This window comes from Amblyomma mixtum, chromosome 3 (assembly GCF_055824585.1).
Source record: "Amblyomma mixtum isolate Tamu chromosome 3, ASM5582458v1, whole genome shotgun sequence".
Classification (NCBI taxonomy): Eukaryota; Metazoa; Arthropoda; class Arachnida; order Ixodida; family Ixodidae; genus Amblyomma; species Amblyomma mixtum.
Genome location: NC_143014.1, coordinates 90,545,149 through 90,567,608, shown reverse-complemented (window position 1 = coordinate 90,567,608; position 22,460 = coordinate 90,545,149). Strand labels below are relative to the sequence as shown.

The 22,460-nt window shown below is 48.1% G+C and overlaps 1 protein-coding gene across 5 annotated transcripts in view; it reads right to left on the bottom strand.

Annotated features, from left to right (window-relative positions):
• Nucleotides 1–22,460, bottom strand: part of Oamb (Octopamine receptor in mushroom bodies) — a 510,270-nt gene that overhangs the window by 131,345 nt on the left and 356,465 nt on the right. For 2 of the 5 annotated variants that reach the window (XM_089580075.1, XM_089580077.1), the window contains one exon: nt 8,283–8,380. The exons of the other annotated variants lie outside the window; for them this stretch is intronic. The gene's annotated coding sequence lies outside the window, so the exon portion shown is untranslated. The remainder of the gene's footprint in view (nt 1–8,282; nt 8,381–22,460) is intronic. 5 annotated transcript variants of the gene reach the window in all.

Genomic DNA, 22,460 nt, shown 5'->3' with positions numbered 1-22,460 from the left:
AGGATTGAGTGGTCGTTAGGAGGAGGATGCGAACTGTCGTTAGGAGGAGGACGCGAACTGTCGTTAGGAGGGGGCGCACACACACAAAAGCGATAAGGGGACACAACACTTCCTTCCCCCTTAGAAAGTTGCCTGGTATCGTGCAGGGGGTCGGCGCTCACGCGTGGAGGCGCGCTGGCTTTGTGCGCTCGGGGGAGAAGCACTTGTAGGCTGGCTGTTGTTCGCTGTGTCTCCTGGGTCTGTCCTGGGCGAAGTCTCTTCTTCCGGGAAGAGGTGCCAGGCTATGTGGGAAGATGACTGTCGTGTCCTCTCCGCTGGCGGACAGCTCTCAGACGGCGTCGTAAATCTACGCAGCTGGTTGAGATGTCGGCGTGCTACTGTGCCATGTATGTTGACGAGCCAAGAGCGCAGGCCTATGCGTCTGACAATTGTAGCTTCCTCCCAGCGTGGCTTTTTCAGAAACTGTCGGGCGAGGACGCGCTGCCCCTCATTAAGCGTGCCGCAGCGCGGAATTGCTTTTTCTTCCCGGAACTTCTCTGCCTTTGGCTCGGGGAGGATGGCTGTGAGCTGGGTTCGCATTCCACGCTCGAACATCATTTTCGAGGGGGTCTCGCCTGTTGTGCTCTGAACCGTCGTGTGCTGCTTGAAGAGAAAGCGCGCAAGGCGGCGCTGCAGCGAGCCTGTCTGATCTCTTTCAAGGGCGCGTTTTAGCTCGGCTACGTAGCGCTCGGCTTGTCCGTTTGTCGCTGGGTGGTAGGGGGCCGATGTAACTGATGAGATCCCGTTGTCGCGATAAAACTTGAGGATCTCCGCAGACACAAACGGTGTTCCGTTGTCCGACACTACCTTGCGCGGCAGGCCGAACGTTGCAAATAGTGATCGGAGGTTGTCAATGACTGCTGCCGAAGTCGTCTGTCCCATTTGCCTTATCTCAAGCCACTTTGTGTAGGCATCTACGACCACAAGGAAAGTGCAGCCCTCAATTGGTCCTGCAAAATCAATGTGCAGTGTGTGCCATGGTGTGTCTGGCTTTTCCCATTCTGGGACAGGAGCTTTCGGCGGGGCGCTCCGGCTGCTCTGGCAAGGCTTGCATTCTCGCACCACTGTTTCGATGTCGTTGTCAATGCCAGGCCACCACATGTAGCTTCTGGCACACTTTTTCATTGCAACGATGCCCCGATGTCCGGCGTGGATGAGAGACATAGCTTGTGCGCGTAGTTCTCTCGGCATCACAACTCGGGACCCAAATATGATGCAGCCGCGATGGGTGCTCAACTCTGTAGCTCGCCTGCGGTAAGCGTCGAAGTTGTCCCCTTTGAGTTTATGCACGTTGCCTTGTTGAACAGCTGTGTAAACTAGCCGGAGAGCTGCGCACTTCTGCGTAGATGCTGCAACTGTGCCTGCTGTAAGCGGAGGTTCTGGCAGTGCTTCGAACATCAGAACGTCTCCTGGTGGAAATGGTTCGTCAACAGTTGCGTCTAGTGGCAGACGGCTTAGCGCATCGGCGTTTTGATGTCTACCAACCATGTTCTGGCTCGGCGTCTGGTGTATGCCGCATATCATCACGCCTAGTGGAGAAAACCAGTTTCTCCCTAGAAGGCTTGATCCTGTGCCCTTCACAACAAGCAGAGGTAGCGTATGGGTCTGGCCGTTGTAGTTAACCTGCACGTTGGCAGAGCCCAATAGTGGCAGATTCTGTCCTGACCACGTTCGCAGGTGCGTGTCGTCTTGTTGCAGGGCGGGTGCGTCAGATGGCCATGAAGTTCGGAACGTGTCCTCACTGATCAGAGTACAGGCTGCGCCGGAGTCCACCTCGAACTTAATCAGCTGGTGATGTACGCTTACTTCTGTAAAAATCTTCGGTCGCGTGCCGAGATTCATGGTGTTCAGGTCGTACAACACAGATGGTGTTGCTGATGTTGTTCCATGGAGATCAGATAGCGGCGTATTCTCTGAGGCGTTGACGCTGTGATTAGGCTGGGAAGGTGACTTTATCTTGGCAAGTCTCCGTTTCGTAATGCATGCTCTTTCGATATGCCCTCGCTTGTGGCAAAAATTACACGTGGCTGACTGGAATCGACATCCCTGGGGGTTGTGTTGGTCGTCACACCGCCAGCAGCGTTGTGCCTTTTTGACCGATTTTACAACAACAGAAGGCTTGCGCACCTGGTTGCTTGTCTGGTGTACCGGCTCGGTGTTCCGGCGAATCCCTCTCTGCTGGTGACCGGCGCTCTCCGCTCGAACGGCGATGTCGTAAGCTTTGCTGAATGTGAGGTCCTTCTCAGCGAACAGGCGCTGCTGCAGTGACTCGTCACTCAGTCCGCACACAAATCGGTCGCGTAACATCACGTCCAAGGGAAGCATGGTGGTGTTAGCAGAAGAAGCTGCGTCTCCCTCCTGCCCGGTAGCTGTTGTCGACAGCGTTCCAAAATTGCAGTCGGCAGCGAGCTTCTTGAGCGCGGCTACGTAGGCGCTCACAGTTTCTCCTCCCAGTTGATCTCGTCGTTGGAAGCGAGCCCGGCTGTAGACCTCGGATGGCCTTGGGTCGTAGTGCTTTTGCAGCGCTTTTACGATGTCGTCGTAAGACACTGCCGCTGGTGTGCTTGGCTGAATAAGGGCGCAGACAGTATCGTAGGTCTGCTCCCCGCACAGCGTCAGCAGGTTGGCCCTCTTCAAGGCTGGGTCTGTGATGTTGTTAGCTTCAAAGTAGAACTGAAGGCGTCCAACCCACGATGACCACGATGAGCCGTTGAATTCTGGTATCTGATTGGGAAACCCTCGCGTAGCCATGGCTTGTCAATAGCGTTGCGTAGCGCGGGTCGAATCCACTTTCTCGTCGCCACTGTCGTGTCCGGTCGCTGTGTTGAATGCAGCGAAGACGCACACGGTACTTTTAGACTTCGTTTATTTAAAGCCGATGAGGGTGCGACCAGCGTCGACCGAGGCAGGAGCCGAACTGGCCGCCCGAAGAAAGGAGGGAGTGGAGAAGCGTCCACGGCAGGGAGTGGCTTCCTAGAACAGGAGGAGGGTGCGGGGGCGCACCGTGGGGGGGCATCCGCGACAGCGTGCGACCAGGGGCGAGTGGTCGTTAGGAGGAGGATGCGAACTGTCGTTAGGAGGAGGACGCGAACTGTCGTTAGGAGGGGGCGCACACACACAAAAGCGATAAGGGGACACAACAATATATATATATATATATATATATAAAGAAAACAGAGGTGATGAACGAACACTGCACTTGACATACGTTTCGGCCGGGGACTGGCCTTCGTCTGAAGAGACCGGTCTTGAGAGACGAAGGCCGGTCCCCGGCCCAAACGTCAAGTGCCGAGTTCGTTACACACACGTTTCTTTCGCAAACACGTATATATATATATATATATATATATATATATATATATATATATATATATATATATATATATATATATATATATATATATATATATATATATATATATATATATATATATATATATATATTTAGTAATATTCTAAATTGATCAACACCACAAAATAAATAAATAAATTAAAAATCCCCTGTGTCCCTTGGTTTCTGTGGCTGTCGGCTTCTTTCATATATATATATTCTGCTTTCTAATCAATTCTTTCGTTTGGTGTATGGTGTTTAACGTCCCAAAGCGACTAAGGCTATGAGGGACGCCGTAGTGGAGTGCGCCGGATAATTTCGACCACCTGGGGATCTTTAACGCGCGCTGATGACATCGCACGGCACACAGGAGTCTAGCATTTAGCCTCCATCGAAATGCGACCGCCGCGGCCGGGATCGGACCCGCGTCTTTCGGGTCAGCAGCCGAGCGCCTTAACCACTGAGCCACCATGGCGGCTTAATCAAGTACTTCACCAGTAAAGTAATTAGACTATTAATTTTCTATTGATCAACCCAATAAATTAAAAAAAAACATGAGACATATTCCGCATTGTTTTTTTTTTCGCTTTCGAAGACTCTTGGCTTCCTACATATATACAATACCTATATATGTAGCTACAATTAATGCCTACAAGGAGCTGTGAGTGCATGTTTTCAAGTATAAGCCTTTCTCAGTTCGTTCACAATGTCACGAATTCGTACTGTACTCGTGAGGTGGCTTAGGAAACACAGAATTATTTATTGCTCTAGGTATATGAGTTTTTAATGTGCTGCTCTATGCATGATTAAGGAATGCTCAAAGAAAGGTAAGTCGAATGCCGAGCGAGTTTCATGTTGCCACAAATTAGGTCCACCTCTCGGGGTTCATACCCCTGCACACAGTAGTAGAGAATTTAGGTTTCAAAGCTCCTATTTTTCGAGCTGCGCTGCACAGCGCACTAATACACGTGGCAACACTTCCTGATTCCTTTTGTCTTTTCATTGTATAGGTCGTAAAAAATTGCATGGTATTAACATCTTTCCAATCTCTTTTATCCAGCGATTTTCCTGCACTACAAAGCAGCCATAAATGATTCATAGGCGCGCGTGCAGACGCACGAAATAAAGCCTATTTGTAGGATTTGTTGCTCGAGATGTCAAGAGACTGCAGCAGTGACGAACCGTGTTTGTTACATTTCCCTCTATACGAGGCGTCTATCCTGGGTCACGATGCGTTGCCGCAGAGGCCGTGAGGAAGCCTGAATTTTTATAGCGTCGCTGGCATCGCGATAAGTAAACAAGCGGCGGAGTAAACAAATAAGCGAGCACACAAACAACAACAACAAAAAAGCGTTCGGGTGCTTGCGTTCTAAACACTAACGTTGCTCTCTCCTGGCTTCCACGAAAACACTGTGGCTGTGTCGCTGTCGTGGCTGGAATTCCTTCCGCAACATAATAACGCCCTGATGGCTCCACTGATCCTGTCTTTTTTTTATATTTTTGCAGTTTTCCCTGGAAGACAAGCCGCTTGTTTACAAAATACGGGTGGCAAAGCTCTGGTCGGATATCGAGCACTTGGTGCAGCCGTCGCTCGTCGAGTCATTTGTTGCGCTCACTCGAAGCGCTGCTCTCTCTGGCTATTCCCGCCACCAGAAGCCGAGTGGCCGGAATACGATTCGCTTTTCCTTTCACTCCACGACAATGCAGCTTTTAGAACTGACGAAAGAGGCATTTTTAGTGACACAAAAACGTATTGGATGCTCTTCGACGCACCCTCGACTGACAGCGCTATGCGGTAAGGGACAGTTACTACTACAAAAAGCACCTTGGCCAACCGCAGCTTTTAGCACGCAATTCCACAGTCGAAAATGCCACCGTTAGAGGTCGTTAGCGACGCCGTTCACGGCCTGTATACACTACAGCGCCATTTACATTACGGCGACGTGGAAACAAAGGGGCGAGATCAGTGTAGTTCGCTCACAGACTTTCATGGCAAGGCGGATGCGAGGCGCAAGGGCCCGATATGCAGTCCAACGTTCACAACCTTGGAGAGGTCACTACGCGAAGGGAAAGTACGCAACAGATAAGACTTGCGTGTCGTTCCCGGAGCAATGTTGATGTGAACTATGGGGCTGTGTGGCTATGCTAGCTTACACTATTCATGCAAAGGGCTACCGCCTCATGGGAAATCAAATGCCTTTTATATTTGCTGTGCGCGCAACAATGGTGCTGACAATTTGGTGGCTCCACTTATGCGCACAAGGACAAACGAGCGCGTACGGACCTCTGGGCAGGTTATTGCCATGACGCTCAGCGATACTTTCACATAACCGTGAGACTAGCTTGCGTGCTGAACTTCTCCGGGATAGTGGAGCCACTTCTGACCGTCCAGTCGAAGGCAGTTTTCTAATATCAGAGAGTTGTACGTGATGCCACCACGAAAACTACACTGACGTCTTAACCACGAAACAAGTCATTTGCGCAGGCACCCGCCGTTTCACGAATGTGCTCTGCCGCTATGCCGATGCCCAGTAAGATGACATCATATTCCGAAGAGGGTCTGTAGCAAGGTTTAGGCAGCTTGCACTGCTGATGGCCTCAGCAGCGAAGTCGTCATGCGTTTGACAAAAAAAATAAAAAATGTCACAGACCACAGAGTAAGTAGAAAGCCATATACGCATTGGTAGAAATCAGGCGAAAACTGCCGCGCCGCATTTTGCGACGACAGACACTCCAGTTCTGCGGTGCCTTCCCGCCAAATGTACGAGGACATTGGATGTTAAACGGAATGGGCAGCTCGATAATGTCGAATGAACAACGCCCGGCTACCGTATACGGGAAAACTTCTATGCCAGATAAGCTTCTATGCAAGACACCACGAAGGTCATTGGGCATGCGCCTCCACTCGTTTCTTTTTCTTTAGTTGTCTATAAAAACGCACTTTTATAGACTTTCTTTGCCTAAATGGGCTACTAAATTCGTTGAAGAACTCATACAACGTCACCCACTTCACGGGTATAGTTAACAATGGGACAACTAACAAGCGTGTACACCCCGGCTCTGTGGAATAAAACTAGTAACGAGTTTGGGGACGGACGCGCGCATTATAAGACCACGCGTGCCATCGGCGCTGAGAAGCACAACTTAGGCATCTCGAAAGATCTCGTTGCTCCCAGGAGCGCCGAAGCGGGCGGCGGGTGGACTGAAAGCAACGAGGCAGCATTATTGCGAAAGCGTAGCTGGGTATAGCATAGCTAGGCAGCGTGAAGTCAGGTGGGCACTCGGCCCAAGGCGGCGTCACCATAGTGGCGCCAATGCCCGCCCTCGGCAAAGTGAAGATAGCTCGGCACTCACCCGTAAGGCTTGCCGCGAACATGGGCGCTATTGGGCGACGACCGAGACGAGACGACAACGACAGTTGCGGCGACAATCGACGACCGCCCCCGACAGGCGTCTACCGGCCCTTCTTTTCCTCATTCGTCTTGTTCCACTTTTCTTCGTTGCAACTGTTTTATCTCTACATTTTTTCTTCTTCTGTCGTACCCGTGGCGGCGAATTTTCTCGTCTCAGCCGGTCGACTGCCGCGCGGCGTGCGGTGCCCAATTATGCGCATAATTATCCGCGTAAGCGGTCGTACACCTTTAAAGCAGCTCTCTTTGTGTCAGAGACGCAACACCGAGGAAGTTCGCTCGTACTACGCTGCCGTGTGCTTCTTTTCGCGGGCGTTGTTGCTCTCCTGACGGGACGCCACTGTGTGCGGCTCATATCAGAAGCCGAGCGGACCTGTTAAGGAGCGTAATTAAATTAAACGGGGCGCCAAAACGGTCCTCGCCTTCACTATTTATGTGGTTGCGTTCTCGTGAAACTGCGTGGAAGTGAACCCGTTGAAACGCACGGCGGCTAAAAGCGCGGAACGAAGCCACTTAATCCATCCGCGTGGTGCCATGTGCTGTTCATTTCGCGTCGTTCGTCTCGACGTTCCGGACGTGTTGTTTACATTGAAAAGGATATTTCTGGCACGTAAAACGCAGGAGCGCTCAACGCGTGACAGAAACGCTGAAGAATGTCGCGAAAGTGCTTTCAGGCTCTATGTTACTTTTCACGCTGTCGGTACCAGCGCTGTGCGCCTGTTTTACTTACAGCAATTTCCTTTTTTTTTTTTCACTCGGTAAGGATGAAGCTCAGAAAGAAACTGAACACACGAAAGTGATATAAAGGAGCAATCGCTGAAATATTTTCACGATTTGAGGGTCTACAGATCTTCACGCGAAGCGAAACCATGCAGCGCTTACACCTGGTAGAAAATGCCGCGAATTCCAGCAGTAGAGTTTTTACCCTCGCACGAAAAAGAAAAACAAGAAAAGAGCTGCACGCTGTTTGGGCAACGTATGTATGACAAAAAAAAAGTGCTATGGGGGCATATTTTGTTCAACGAAATTAGAAACAAACTCGATATATATATATATCTTGTCACGCTTGTCTTCACGTCCCATTACCACGAGCAGCGGCTATTTGAACAAGAATGTCAGGCATTTTTCACTTGATAAAGCGAATACTATATTCCAGTTAATATCTTTTTATGCTACTTGTCGCACTGATTTCGCGGGAAGAGACGTCGATTCACCGCGTTCTCTCCCCTGGAACCACAAAAAGTAAATATAAAAGAAGGCTCGGCGGCGTCTTGCGGCATTACTTTTTCTACGGGAGGCTTCGGTCGTCGGCGAAAGTAGCGACACTTTCATTGTTAGAAGACGCAACCGCACACGCAGATTTGCTGACAACGTGCTACATGCTGCACGGCCACGCGCCGCAGTGGCATAGACATCACGAAAACTAGCTGCTGAGAGCACTAACGCCGGCCGCGTCTGCAAGAAAGGGAACGGCAAAACGCGAGGCGTCTGAAAACACGTACCACTCTTTGCTTGTGAGTTGTGGCCGCTCCTCGCCGTCGACGCCTTGATCACGGTGCTCTCGTTCTGCGTTGCAGGGAAGCTTTTAGCGCGTGCCTGCCTGCAAGTAATGTGAAACGCTGTACGCCAAAGTTGCTGCCACCTCTCAGACGCGCAATCGTGTCTTCGGCGAAACAAGCTGCGAAATCCTATAGCCAGGCCTGGCTGCGAAGAGCTGTTCTGCCGAGAATGCAAACGCAGTCGCCATCGCCCGATATGGGCTAGCCGTGACCGTGTTTGCTTAGCTATGCAAAACGATCCTTGGTTTCGTTAGTCGCCGCCATAGGCTAAAAACATGAAAATTCGTTCGCCTTCATGAAAAAAAAGAAGAAAACTTGGCGGCTCTGAAGCTCTGACCACAAAAGCGGCCGCCGCCAATTGGTAGGTATTTTGTATTACAAAAACCCATTTCAGGGGAAAGTACACATGACGCATTTTCAAACCATAAAAATGGAATTTTTGGACAATACTTTCGATTCAATCATTTCGCAACTGAGCCTATACCATAGCATTTCCCAGGATGATTGAACAAGCCAGATCTGCTTTCTGCCGATCGGCTTGCCTTTCGCGCCAAAACGCCGTGAGCAGCGAATGCTGCGCTTGTCGTTTCTGTCAACAACGAGCATTCACCCGTTGAAACTGTCAGCAATGAATCCTTCACACGGAGCAGTGTTTGTCATTCTGGTGTAATTAAATTAATCAGTTGATGTGCCGTTCGAATATATGAGGTAGTTTTTATTAATGCAGTCGGTTGTTAGGGCGAGTACTGGGCGTTCAAGAAGTTCACAATCGTATATCACAGACAGAAGAACGCTGTGCGCCACTCCAAGATTTCGTCAGGCACACCTACACGGCAAAATCTGGCCTTTCACAATATGCAGAGTTTGGCTATAGCATATCATGCAATAGGCAAATTCTGCACCTTGTGAAAGGTCAAATGTTGTTTTAGGTGCGGGCTGTAGTACGTACTTTAGCATCGGTGTTTGCCTTCGCAGATGATAACACAGTGCTAGTGCGTTTCAGGACTGCACCGAGCTAGCAAAGTATACTCTTGGTGTGGGATCATCGAAGCTCACGGCTCTATCAGATCGCTCTTCACAAAAGAAGACGAAAAAAAGATTGAGACAAGCTAAAAAAAAAAAAAAGATTACGAGGCCAGTCTGTTTTTCTCGTTTTTCTCTTTTTGCCTATTTCACGCCATGGCGAGCAGAAATGCAGAAAAACAAGGAGACACAAACCAAATAGCTACACTTTTGCTAAACACATCGGTGCGGTTGGGAAGCCGCAGGAATACCCGGATGGAGGTCAGGTGCCTCAGGCGCCCAGGCGCGGGCTTGCGCGATTACCGCGAGTTTTGGAAACGCGCACCTAGTTGGTTTGCTCTCCCGATCGCCTCGCAGTCCTTGCGATTCTGGCAGCCTGAGAGCGACAGCCAGACCAAGCTTAGCGGAAGCGGCTTAAGCCTGTCGACCGGCTGCACAGGATCGGCATCTAACCGAGTTTTATCAAAATGTTAGAACCATGTGGGGTACCTTTTGTGGGTTGACAGCGAGAGCGGGCTGCGCTTAGCAGTACGAGTTAATCGCGCCGTCCAAGAGAATTAACCGCGCCGGCCGATAGCTGGTTGACCGTCGTAAAGGTTGCCGCGAGGAGGCGGTAGACGCCGCTCGGTCTCCGGGACGTTCGACGAGGGCTCTGCCCCACGACACTCCGGATGTTTTCCGCGTCGTTTCGTTCCTCTCGCGCCGCGCGCCGCTTGTTACTGCATGCACGCTGTAAACACATGCTGGGAGGAATCGCGTCAAAGCTGAAACGTCCTCGGGACAGCTGGGCGGAGCTACGGCAGTTGGGGCTGCTATGCCGATATGAAAGAAAACTGTGCGGCCTTCGATAACTGAGCAACTGAGCGCGACAGCTGAATAAAAAAATGCAATCGCTGTGGTCCTGTTTCCTCAGTTTCGGTAAAACTTCGTTCAGAAAGAGTTAATGCGATCTCCGGGCTTATTTATGTGCGCATGTCGAGCTCGCAAAAAGCGTCTTGATGTGCAATGGACTTGCTGGCAGGAAGTGAGTATTCGGGCTCTACGAACGTTTACAGGCGTATATTTGTCGGCGTGACGCTTATCGTCTTTGCATAGCCATGATTGCTCGTACAAAAAAAGTGGAAGGGATTAGCCGGTGGTTCCAGAACATAGGAAAATTTCAACCGCAAATTAAAAACAGAAAAAATCAATAGATGAAGACTCTGGCTCTACAGACGCTGACTGAACTCTACAAACAGCTTCATTTTATGAAAACATCAATGGACCTAAGGATACTTAATGCTGCAACCTCTACGCTAATTGATGGTGCGGGCACATAATTTTATTTGATGTGGCCGCCCTCATGGGACCGCTAAAAAAAACAAAAAAACATTGATACGGCAATATCTTTATCAGGGCGTCGTCTTACTTTGGTACTCCACATGCTGTGCACAAGCGGAGGTCCCCTGTCGCCTGGAGAGCAATTTGGGAAGAGTGCCTCGTACAGCAGCACACCGGGCCTCAACGGAAATTGTGTGGTTGTGAGCACGTGCAGAATTTATAGGCGGCGCAACGGCGTGAAGCGACAGTTTGACGCAACAGAGAGCTTCGTGTTGTCACGCGTTCAAATAACGTGTCATGCAGTGTCCAATGACACAACTTCATTAGTTAAAAGGGGGGTTTAAGCGCTTATTTTCTGGCGGTGCAGATTAGCAGCTAATGTCTCAATAACAACAGTGACCACGGCAAAATGTCTTTTTGTAGTACGGCTATCAGCAGATGTCCAGATTTTTTATTTTTTGTATTACTCAAGCTGAACGCCTAACGAACTCTGCGTAGCTTTACTTCTTCGAAGATTAGCTCGCTCCTTTACAGAATAAGCCGTGTAAAGACTCGAGTCGACACGACGTATACACGAACAGCGTAAATATGTCGAGCGATTAGCGGTATTAATCGATGTGCCTTGTTAAGTATCGTAATGAACTAAATACGAATTTCAACTTGGTGCCGATATAACTGTCGATAGACGTCTGCGTCGATAAGTCGCCCATAAAAACGCAGCTATCGAGCCATCGTGGTTTACGACGACAGCTGTTCTAGCTTTGGTTCAGCCACACAGCCTTGCATTCTACCGTGGAATCTAGTGTCAGCCGTAGGAACTTAATTACTTTGCAATTTGGTTTAATTTAATTTAATTCAATGGACGCATGACAGGTGGGAAAGTGGAGAGGGTAATCTCAATCTCCAGTTTTAAGGGAGTAAGGGAGGGGAGGGAGCTGTAATGTGCGAGAGTGAAGAGAGAGACGTTGAGGAGGGCAGGAGGATGGGATTAATCTAAATGGCTACGCCAAAGCTACAACAACTTCCTTTCATCAATGCGCTAAGTCATTAAGATAAGCTCTGCAAATTTTTGCCTGTTGCGCTGTGCCATACTATGCCGCATAGCTATGCCTGCGTCTAGGCAGGTAACAATTGAGCCGAACGGAAAATCCTTGCACACTAGCTACTAGCTAACCACGCAGTATCTTTCACGTACTGTAACTGATTTTCTTTTGATCTTTACGTTGAGGCGCGTCTCCAGTAGGCCTCTGTTTTCAATTCTCCACTTGAAATTTTGAGGTTTCAGAAAATGGAACTCGCGTCGTAAGCTGCCCGTACTGAGCGCAGGGTACTCGCGCGAAAAAATGAAATTTGGTAGCTTATACGCTGAGGCGGTGCCAACCAGTCTGCGATAACCGATCATTCCCTCCATTGACATTCCGTACTTTCCCTCTTCTTTTTATAATCACCTTAACGATTCTTATTCCTAAGCGCCGTAATATTTTTGAAGCGTGGATTGTTTTCAACCCAACAGAGCTTCTTTCTTCTTGTTACTATTCCCCTCCCCTCTTCTATTATTGCTGCCAATATTTTGCCTCGGATTTGTCTCTCCTATTCGCACATTTTACGCTTCTGTGATAACGTTGCAATTCTTTCCTACTTCCGAATATTTATATCTAGAATTTCGAATCTAGGATTTCAACCTGTTTCCATCAGCTCCCGTTCCGATTCCGTTTTTGTGAGCGTCGGGAGTTGCTTGTTTACCGATTCCTTCTGAAGAAGTTTCGGTGAGTGAGGGCGTGCAAGGTGAAAAATATTGCTGGTGGTTTAACATTGCTAAGCAGGAAATATTGTGCGAAAGCGCAGTTTTTCGCAGGTGGACACCATCTCCACGTACCCGAAAGCGCGATTGAGAGTTTCCACTGACCCAGGGAGCCAGTTATGCGCGCATTCCATTTTTTCATCGTCAATGCCATTTCACCAAATGTACGCCGGCGGCCTATGCTCTAGTGCCGCGTTTCTGCGCAAATGCTGTCAGCGCCAATGCGTACTGCTCTAGTGCCTTGTTTCTGCCACAACGTTTTCCACGCCAACGCATGCATCGCACATCTCTCTGTCACTACCGCCACATAGCTGAAAGCGCGATCATTAGTTTAATAACAGTATTAGTTGATCAAGGAGACTATTTGCAATGCACAGCGCGAGAGTGTGTTGCAGTTTAACACGAGGCGCGTTCGGCTGCGGCGATAGCCTATAGGCAAACAGTACTCTCGCGCAGCGGTCTGCGAAGCTGATCTGTTCGCTCTTCCGCGGGTTCGACTCCCAATCGTGCATATTTAGTTTATTCATTTTTATTTATTACTTTCACTTGACTCAAACCCAAAAACACTGCAAGCATACAAGCATTCCAAGATCTTGCTCGTACCTGAGCCATCAAAATTGTGCTTTGGCACTAATAACAATAGCAGTAATAAAATGCCTTCCACACTAAACACTCACTCAAATTCTACACGCGCTTTCTGTAGACCTGCTATAGATACGAAGATAAACAGTAAGAAAAACATCTTGTATTCCAATGCAATGGCTGCAAAGCTTCGGAGACAACGCCTTTCCGCGCGTTTCCTTGCGCCGCTGAATGCGCCGAGCTCTGGTTTCCATGGCTGTAGCTCGCCATCGCAGGCAGGCGCATTTGGACGCGGCTGGCGGAGGTGCGAACACCCAGCTGTGCTCGCCGCCCGTCGCGAAGATGGAACAGCGCCGGCTGGGGTTATCGCCGCCGCGACGCCCGTGGACGCCACGCTGCTGTGCTCCGACTCCGCGGGAGCGGTGGCGTCGGCGGCCCAGCGGTGTAGTACTTCTTCGCGCACGCGTGTCCACCATACTGCGGCCTCTAATTGATTTTCGTTGCGCCCAAAGAGTTTGCACCCGCGCTTCCTTTATATTTGTTTTTCCTCCGACAGCCAAAGAGGACGCTTCCTCTTGTGTTTATCCGGGCGAGAACGCTAATTAGGCTACAGCTCCTAATGATACCGGGCGTGCCGTCAGCGCAATAACTGGCTCTGCCGGCGAGAAGCGTGCTACGAAACGTGTGTGGTTGGGTGTTCTGGCTCCCCCTCACCCTCATCAGGATTATTTATTTTTTGTTTTTGTTCCTGTTTTGATGCGTAATAGTTACTGCTTGCCGAGCCTTCTTCGTGCACCTGCCTGGTACAGTTTGGGATGTACGGAAGGAGCGGTGCTTGACGCATGTCGCATCCGCGCGTATACGAATATCCGGCGAGCCAATTTGTTGCGTTATTAATGAGACGGTGTCGGCTCGACGCGGGCTGCCGGCATTGGCGGATGCAAATGACGCGCTTATCTATCAATGTTGAGCTCCTCGTAACTATTTTTTCGAATGGTGCTAGCATTACTATTAGTACCACATGTCGTTTCCGTGTTAACCTATTCGCTTCCGCCGTTCCCTCCGCGAGGGTGGAACGGCGGAATTAGCGAAGATTTAGCAATAAATCGCCATGAAAGCGTCGCAGGCGAGACATTTTTGTTTTATTTGGCTCTCAACAGTCTAGACAATCAAAAACTTAGAGCAAGCAAATTATTGTTGTTTGTGAAAAATCTTCAAGCAGTCAGGTGTGTGAAGTGCGAAGTGGCATTTGTCGGACTCCCGACAGCTTTCGCTGTGTTTTCCTGTACTTTGTCGACTAAACATTTGGGTAGTGCTTTCGGCTATGCCGTCGTTGGGAGGTATTTACCAATCAAAGTTATGCCATTGACAAGCCTCAGACGCATTTGGAATGAAGCTACAGCTAGTCTCCGGTGCTCTTGTATTGGAGCAACACAGCCAAGTGAACGATCTTTCGAGGAGATAAACTTTCCTCTCTGTATGCCACATTCTTCTTCAGTCATTTTTTGGAAGAACATGTAGCTAATGTAAACAGCGAAGAACTTATCACACTGACGAATATTTCCTTGCAAGCTTTAGGATTTTCCAAGCCGGGGCTCAAGCTACGTTTGAAGTGCCAGGCTCAGAGTCCCAATCCTAATCAAGTCACAATCAAGTCGGATCAAGGCGGATCAAGTCACACTCATTGCTTTTAATACCAAATAAAAGCTTAGGGAATTTGCAGTCCTCATCTCCTCGCTGCCAAAAAGCAGCGCATGAATTTCAGCGCTAGCCCCCTGAAACTTCTGTCTTCCCACTACGCCATGGTCTTGTCCAAAAGAAACGCCAAGCACAGATTTTTTTTCCCCTGTTTTCGTAATTAGTGAGTAACTAGCGTCATCTGGACTGAAAACTACTATCCAAAAATTATCAGCCAATCACATGGCGCCTCCGGTTGATGCTTATTTAAAGCGGATATTTTAAAGACGGCATCGAAGACGGCATCGCCGTTTTCGGATGCGAATGGTGGTAAAAGACGGCTCGCTCCCCATTCCTCGCGTGTCATACGCTCAGTGCTCAGAGTGGATTCAAAGGCAGAAAGGTTAGTAGTGAATTAGTGCAATAGGGAGCAATGGAAGAATTTTACCTATTCTAGAATGCGCCGTGCAGTCCAGAAGAACTTGGTATTAAAAGACCGCGTACTAAGTAAGGCAACTTTTTTCACTGAGACATAAAAAAGTCCGATACGAAGTCCGAAGTATCTTTAAAGCAGTGTCCATTCAATTTTTTTTTTAAAGATCAGTGCATATCTTTGCGTCTGACTGCGCGGTATCTTTGAAAGTTGAGGGAATACCACATGTTCCGCCTCGCTTTATTTGAACCATTTCACCAGCGCAAACAACCAAGCTCTTGAGAAGGGAGTATCGAGGATACGATTAGAAATACGGACGGATTAACAAACTCGCTCCTTAAATCAAATGCCCCCGCGGTGGCTCAGTGGTTATGGTGCTCGGCTGCTGACCCAAAAGAAGCGGGTTCGATCCCTGCCGTGGCGGCTGAATTTCTTTGCAGGAGAAATTCTAGAGGCCCGTGTACTGTGCTATGTCAGTGCACGTTAAAGAACCGCAGGTGGTCGAAATTTCCGGAGCCCTTCACTACGGCGTCTCTGATAGCCTGAGTCGCTTTGGGACGTTAAACCCCATAAACCAACCAAACCAACCAACCAACCAACCTTAAATTAATTATCCTTTCTACTGACAAAGTCAAGAAGGTTTACACAAGTCGCAAAACCATTAATAGACTTGTGCTTCCGCGCTGCTCTACAAAAGCGAAAGGACACGTCAGCTCATTCAATAAACGATAATTTAAATCCTGCAGTGACATTCGATTTTGCTTGCCTTTCTTTTTTTCAGCTGAAAAAAGCAACACGAATGAACACTGAGCTTCCTTAACTTTATTTTTTGCAATAGTTGAACCTGACCTGCCTGTCACCCCGACACACTAAGTTCTTAATCAGGCTTTCTCGGCAAGAAAACCCACACTATAGTGACAGGCGTGGGTGATAGGGCGAAAAGACTAGCGTTTTGACATTTTTGCTTCTACGTAGACGTCCAAGGCAATCGCAAATGCTGAGAACAAAAAACAAGAGCGAACTTTTGCCTTTAATTCGCAGGAACTAGTTGAAGAGGAGCGCGCTATATATAGTGTTACTGTTTGAAGGTTATATCGGGAATTCCAATTATAATCGAAAGGCCACAGAAACAAAGAAAACAAAGGCTACAAAGAATAAAACGAAACACAGCATTTCTACCCTAAAGATGGCCAGTTGCTCGCAGTGTTTCATTTCATGAAGAAGGGGGAAAAAAAGGGACAGCAAGCTCGAGCGATAAGCAGCAGTGAGCAAGAATTATTTCCGGAACGTTTTTCACCCTCCGCACCAAGCACACATACAGAACAGAAGCGCGTGGAGACACTCCCGCGAAAATACAAGCAGGAGTAGAAAGAGTCCGGCATTATTGTGTTTTTCGCACCAGCGTTCAGCTCATCCGAGAATAGCATCGAAAGAGAAGGGGCCCTTCGCACGGCCGTTTAAGTCTGATACTTGACTCATACACCATTGTTGGCCGAACGCTTCTTGCGCAAATATAGCCTCGCAGGAAAGGAGAGAGAGCCCCAAGAACACATTCCCTGACAGCTTCCACTGAAACGCTGAATTCCATTTTTCTTGCCCATTCCCGCGGCGGGGTTTCTTTGGGCGATACAAACCGAAACTGGGAAAGGATGTTCGCCCACGAGGCGAATGATGGATGCGCGGCCCTCAGTTTGCAGAAAGGCATCCTCACAAAGAAACACACGCTGCGGGCACTTAATCGCGTGATGGATGGGGAGATGGCGGCCTCAAAGATGAGGCGGCCGCGGACGTTGTCAACGGGGCCCTGAAAACTTCTGCCCAGCTTCCTCCTCGAATGCGCGCCGCCGCCTTCGCCGGCTCCTCCCCAGGCATTGTGCGCGCGCGGGCGAGACTTTTGCCCGCGGAAAATCCCGCACCCGCGGCGCCCGCGTTGCCTTTAGGGTAGAGCTCTACGCAGAGCTTGCAGGAAAAGAAAGAGAACCGTTACAGGAGCTGAGGCGCTGCTTTATTGTGAGGAACCTTCAGTCGCCTGCACAGAGCTGCTCTTACGCAAGAGTGCCACGTGACTAGCCCCTGCTTGTGCGCGATCCTACTGTGACATCCCTCCGCACGGTAACACGATCATGTCAGTCAGCGGGAAGGGTGCTATAGCCATTCATGATCAGTGGTCACGAACCGCTTGAGCAGTAGTTTGTGAATCTGTTGCAGCAAGGCTCTCGCTTGAGGTAGCTAGTATTCTTTCACGTACATTTTTTAGAGCGTAGCTTTTAGGCGCCCGTTCTTCCATTCCACGTCGTCGTAGTCGTCAGCGTAGTCAGCGTAACGGGTTGCTAGCAGCATAACACGTCACTTGCCAGCCGGGAAGAGCTGCGCTCAAATTTCTCATTACCGGCTATCGTGAACATCTGTCATTTTTTTTTCTTTAAGCAAACTTATTGCGAGATTACAGGCACAGAAAACCCACCACACAGGCCTGTGTGGTGGGTTTTCTGTGTCTTGCATCCGCTTCGAAGTTTCCGATCTGAAAAAAATGCCGCACGTGAAAGCTTTATGAATGTAGCCCCATTCTTAATACATTCTTAATAGGGAATAGATTCGTTCTTGCTTCGAAAAGTATCATGAGTAGATTCCAGTTTCCGCATGTCACGCATAATGAAAGAGCTTCGTTTTAGTCGGGAAGATGAAGATAAAAAAAAAAGGAACACACATGGCCCGTACTGCGTTCAACGCATTATCATCAATCTGAACTAAGCAGTTAGCGTAGTCAACGCCTGGATAAGCTATAGTGCGAGAGAGGTCCATGCCTTCCGATACCGTTATCATCAGCAATCCTAATGTTGCAGTTCATGAGCCGTCCGCGGAGAGATGGCACTGAGATGCCATTCGCGCGCACCATTACCGCGGGTGCTGTTAAAATCATGACCGGAGTGGAAACACCAATCGACCCGTCGACTCTCTGCGATCGGAAATGGTATGCGCAGAAATTGAGACCGTAAAGAATTCGTACCTCTAAGTACCGTGATCGACAAACGTGCTCGTTTTCCGTGCAAAAAGGGTGATCTTTGGCCTATAACTGATCTCAGGCTCTGCGAGTCCCTCTTTTTGCCGCAGGAAATATAGCTACATTCTGTCGAGTAGGATGCCACGGATGCAAATGGATCTTTTCAGGCCATCAAACTTTTGTCAACATCGCGCTTGGAATTGGAACAATAAGAGTTTGCGGAAATAGCCAACGTACGAGGTCACCCTTACGCAAGAAAGCATCGTTTTCAGAGGGAACGCATCATGATTTGGGAATTACCTCTCGTTACAAGTGAAACGAACTTTTGGTGTCTTGCAAAAGCACAAAAATAGAAGCGGGGGAAAAAAAGCTTGCCTGAAACGGCAGTTACGGGAATACCGTTCGCTAAATTTGGCATAGCATACATCTACTCAGGCCTGTCAGCCAACATACTCCTGAGACCAAGATTGAGAACAGTGCTGCCGATTTATATCACATGTTTGGGTTATCGTACTCCGGCTGCAAAGGCTTGGTTCAAATACATTTTGCGACATTTAGAGCTTTTGAGTATATGCTAGGTGATGCCCGGTATCGAGGAAATTCTGACGTTTCCTAGCTACGTGGGGAAATTAGAGCCATCTTTTCTCTGTTCTGCGTTTCTGCATGCTGCTGAAGAGGTGCTTGAAAGTGCTTTACCACGTGTTAAAATGCTCGTATATCCATTTAAATTTTTTTAAACGCCTTATGACACGCTCGCGCTGACTGGCGTTTTTTTTTTTAATGTTCCTCAAAAGGCGGGAAGCGATGCGTCTTTGACCATACCTACGATACAAAAGAGCAGATTCTAAAAGTAGCCGAGAAAGAGCTTTCTACGCGATAAAACCCGCTTCCATTGTTGCTGCGCTTGTGATTCTGTTGCTCAATATATTGGATAAATTTTTTCATTCCTCAGTATAGTGGGCAAGTTGGTGTAACATATTTTCCAGAAATAGTGCGCAACGAGAGCCATTCATGTACTTTGTCCTGTAACATACAGGAAGAGTTGACAAACAAGGGCAAGGAAGCAGCAACGTTTGTAGGTATGCACTGATTATCACATATAGAGAAAAGCTCGCCTCTCGCTATGGAGTAGAAGCAATCTTTCTAGCTTGTATTGCGAACATAAAAAAAAAACATTTGCGATGCAAACGTTTGCAAGAAAGCGCTCAGTAAAAGTGCAAAGTCTTTGAAGGTTGAGTGTGGTAAAAATTACATCTCTCGCAAGTGCGAGGTCGCATACGGAGCTGCACATTCATGCGGTCGCTTAGATTTGAAGTATGAAGTTCATTTGGACTTTATGCATGGTAAAATATGCATAAAATGCATGGTAAAGTGTGCCTCCGAGGTGCGGGAAAAGGAGACTTTAATGCCAACTGACTAAAACTATACCTCGTTTACATTTTAGGGGTGTCAGCAGCACAGTATAAACAAAATTCAGTGGGCACTTTGACTGTCTAAAGTGCGTAGAGGCGAAAGCGTTTTCCGCACCACTTTCGCTGCTTCTGTGGCACTGGTGGTGTCACATATAATTGAGTACTAATTACTAAGTGATTACAAATCACTTATTAATGATTAATTATTGATTGATGCCTGAATACTAATTAACTGCTAATTAATGACGCTTAAGCTTCGCCTTTGCGAGTGGAACGCGACAGCGTGTTGTAGCGCTGCCAGGGAGTCCACGGAACACCACCACCCGTTCGACGCGATGCCTTGCCCTTTGAACGCAACGCTTTTTGAGGAAAGGAAATGGCTAAGTAATTCTGTCATCTCGGTGGACACCTGAACCGCACCGTAGAGGAAGGGAGGAAGTGGGAGTGAAGAAGACAAAGAGGGCCCGTAATGAAGGAAATGAAAATTGTATTTGAGGAAAGGAAATTACGCAGTAACTGTCTCGCATATCTCGGTGGACACCCGTCAAAATTCAGGGGGGCACTTTTTTGACCTAAAGTGTGGTCACTGATGTGTGGTTAAGATGTTAAGCTTCGCCTCTAAGAGTGGAACGCGACAGCGTCTTGCAACGCTGCCAGGTAGTCCATAGAACGCCATCGCCCGTTCGGTTCTACGCCTCGCCCGTCGGTAAATTGGTTTTTGAGGAAAGGGAATGTATCTGTCTCTCATATCTTGGTGGACACCTAAACCTCGCCGGAAGAGAAGGGAGGAGGATGAGAGTGAGCGAAGACACCGTATTCACTAGACGTGCCTTTGTTCATTCCAAACCATCGAGCTGGCATGGCGGAGTGGATCGCATGCTGGTCTCGCACGCCGAAGACCGAGGTTCGATTCCCGAGGTCGACCAATTTCCTACTCGGTTTTATTTATTTATATGGCCTGACTAGAAAGTTAATTAGGATAATTGGGTAATTAAGCAATTAACTAAGCTCAGTCCCACTTACTTGGAGCATCACTATACGATCCCTTCAATTGGTTGCATGGTTACTAGGGGTATGTTTATTAACTTGCAAAAATCTGTGTGTAAGGTATCGGTAGCGTTCGCGGGGGTCATCGGAACGCGGCTGGGGGCACTCAAAGCGGAGCGTCTCCTTTCTTGGAACGCGGCCGCTCGCGAACGCGCCGGGAAGTACGGGTGTCGACCCGACACGCGGTACCGAGCACGAATGTATATTTATGTTTATTTTCATTTGACACGACCGTGCGTTTGGGTTTGTGGAAAGGGCGTTTTGCCCTACGGAAGCTGGAGGGCTGGCCAGGCTCTCGATAAACCAATCATGTGAACATCGTAACATGATTGGAAGCCACCAAATGTGGGCCGGGCCTTTAAGTCTTTAAAACTGGGCCCCGGAGCCGGAAGCGGGGTTCTGCGCTAAGGTGAGATGCTACGCATCTTCGGCAACGCCGAGTAGGGGCCTCCCCTAGTATTAGCCAGATCCACCCTTTTGTTTGGTTTGTCCTTTTTGCCGCTTAGTTTGTCTCGAGTGCCTAAACTTGTATATGCAATGTATACGCTGTAAATATCTGTATATAAAACTTCAAGTATCCTTTTTTTTTATCCCTGCGTCTTCAAGTCTTCAAGTTGGAACAAACCGTCTCTGGCGGTGCACCCCTGGTGCAAGGAGAGTAGAAGAACCTGAAATTTACTCTGTGTATATGCGAGTCACAAAAAAGAAAAAGCCCCATGAATTCTCTTATACAATTAATGGGACACAACTTTCCTCAGTATCAGAATACAAATATCTCGGCGTATTCATAACCTCCAACCTAAGCTGGAGACGACATGTCGACTATGTAACAGGAAAGGCGTGTCGCGTTCTTGGTTTTTTAAGGCGTAACACCAAGCAATTCCCTTTAGAAACAAAAGAGTTACTTTTCATAACAAACGTTCGCTCGGTTCTCGAATATGCCTGCGCAGTATGGGACCCTTGGCATAAAACGGATATAGATAAACTTGAGAGGGTACAAAACTTGGGTATCCGATATGTCTTTAACAACTATACCAGGAGCTTTAGCGTTTCACGTGCAAAAAACTCGCTGGGATGGAAGACGCTTGAAAAACGTAGATATTGTTTGAGGTTAAAATTTTTTCATGGTATTTACTATTCCAATACTGGCATAAACCGTGACCTGTACATCCATTCACCAAGCTATATTTCGCTACGTCGTGACCATCGATTAAAAGTTAAGGAAATTAACTGTAAATCAGAGATGTACAAATATGCTTTTTTCCCTAGGTCTATAAGAGATTGGAACCGGCTCTCTGAAGAGGTGGTATTAATTACGTCAGGTGATTTATTCTCTTCATCTCTGTGAATGCTGTTTTTAGGCTGTATTATTGTTGCATCATGGTTGCATTGTATGTGCTGCAATTTGTTACCTTTTTTTTCGTTTGTATGATGTGTTATCCCCCCCCCCCCCCCCTGTAATGTCACTTGTGGCGCTGTGGGTATTACAATAAACAAATAAACAAATAAACACAGTACAATTGGCCCCGTTTGAAATTCGCGCACTGTAACGTGACGACCGTTTCGACCAATTGAAAAGCGTGACATTTCTGTCGACAACTGCTGCTTACAACGATGAGACATTAAAGGCTTTCGCCTTAATACAAAAGGAAGTTCACTGAAATAAGTAGGATAGCTTTCAATTAACGAAAACAGGGACATTTTTTATATTAAAAAGATTTTGAAAAAGAAATAAAGGAATACGTTGAATGGACTGAATATATATTCTGGGAGCTCATTTTGAGTGAAAGAAGGTGATTCAAGGAAACAGTGGTGCTAATACAAC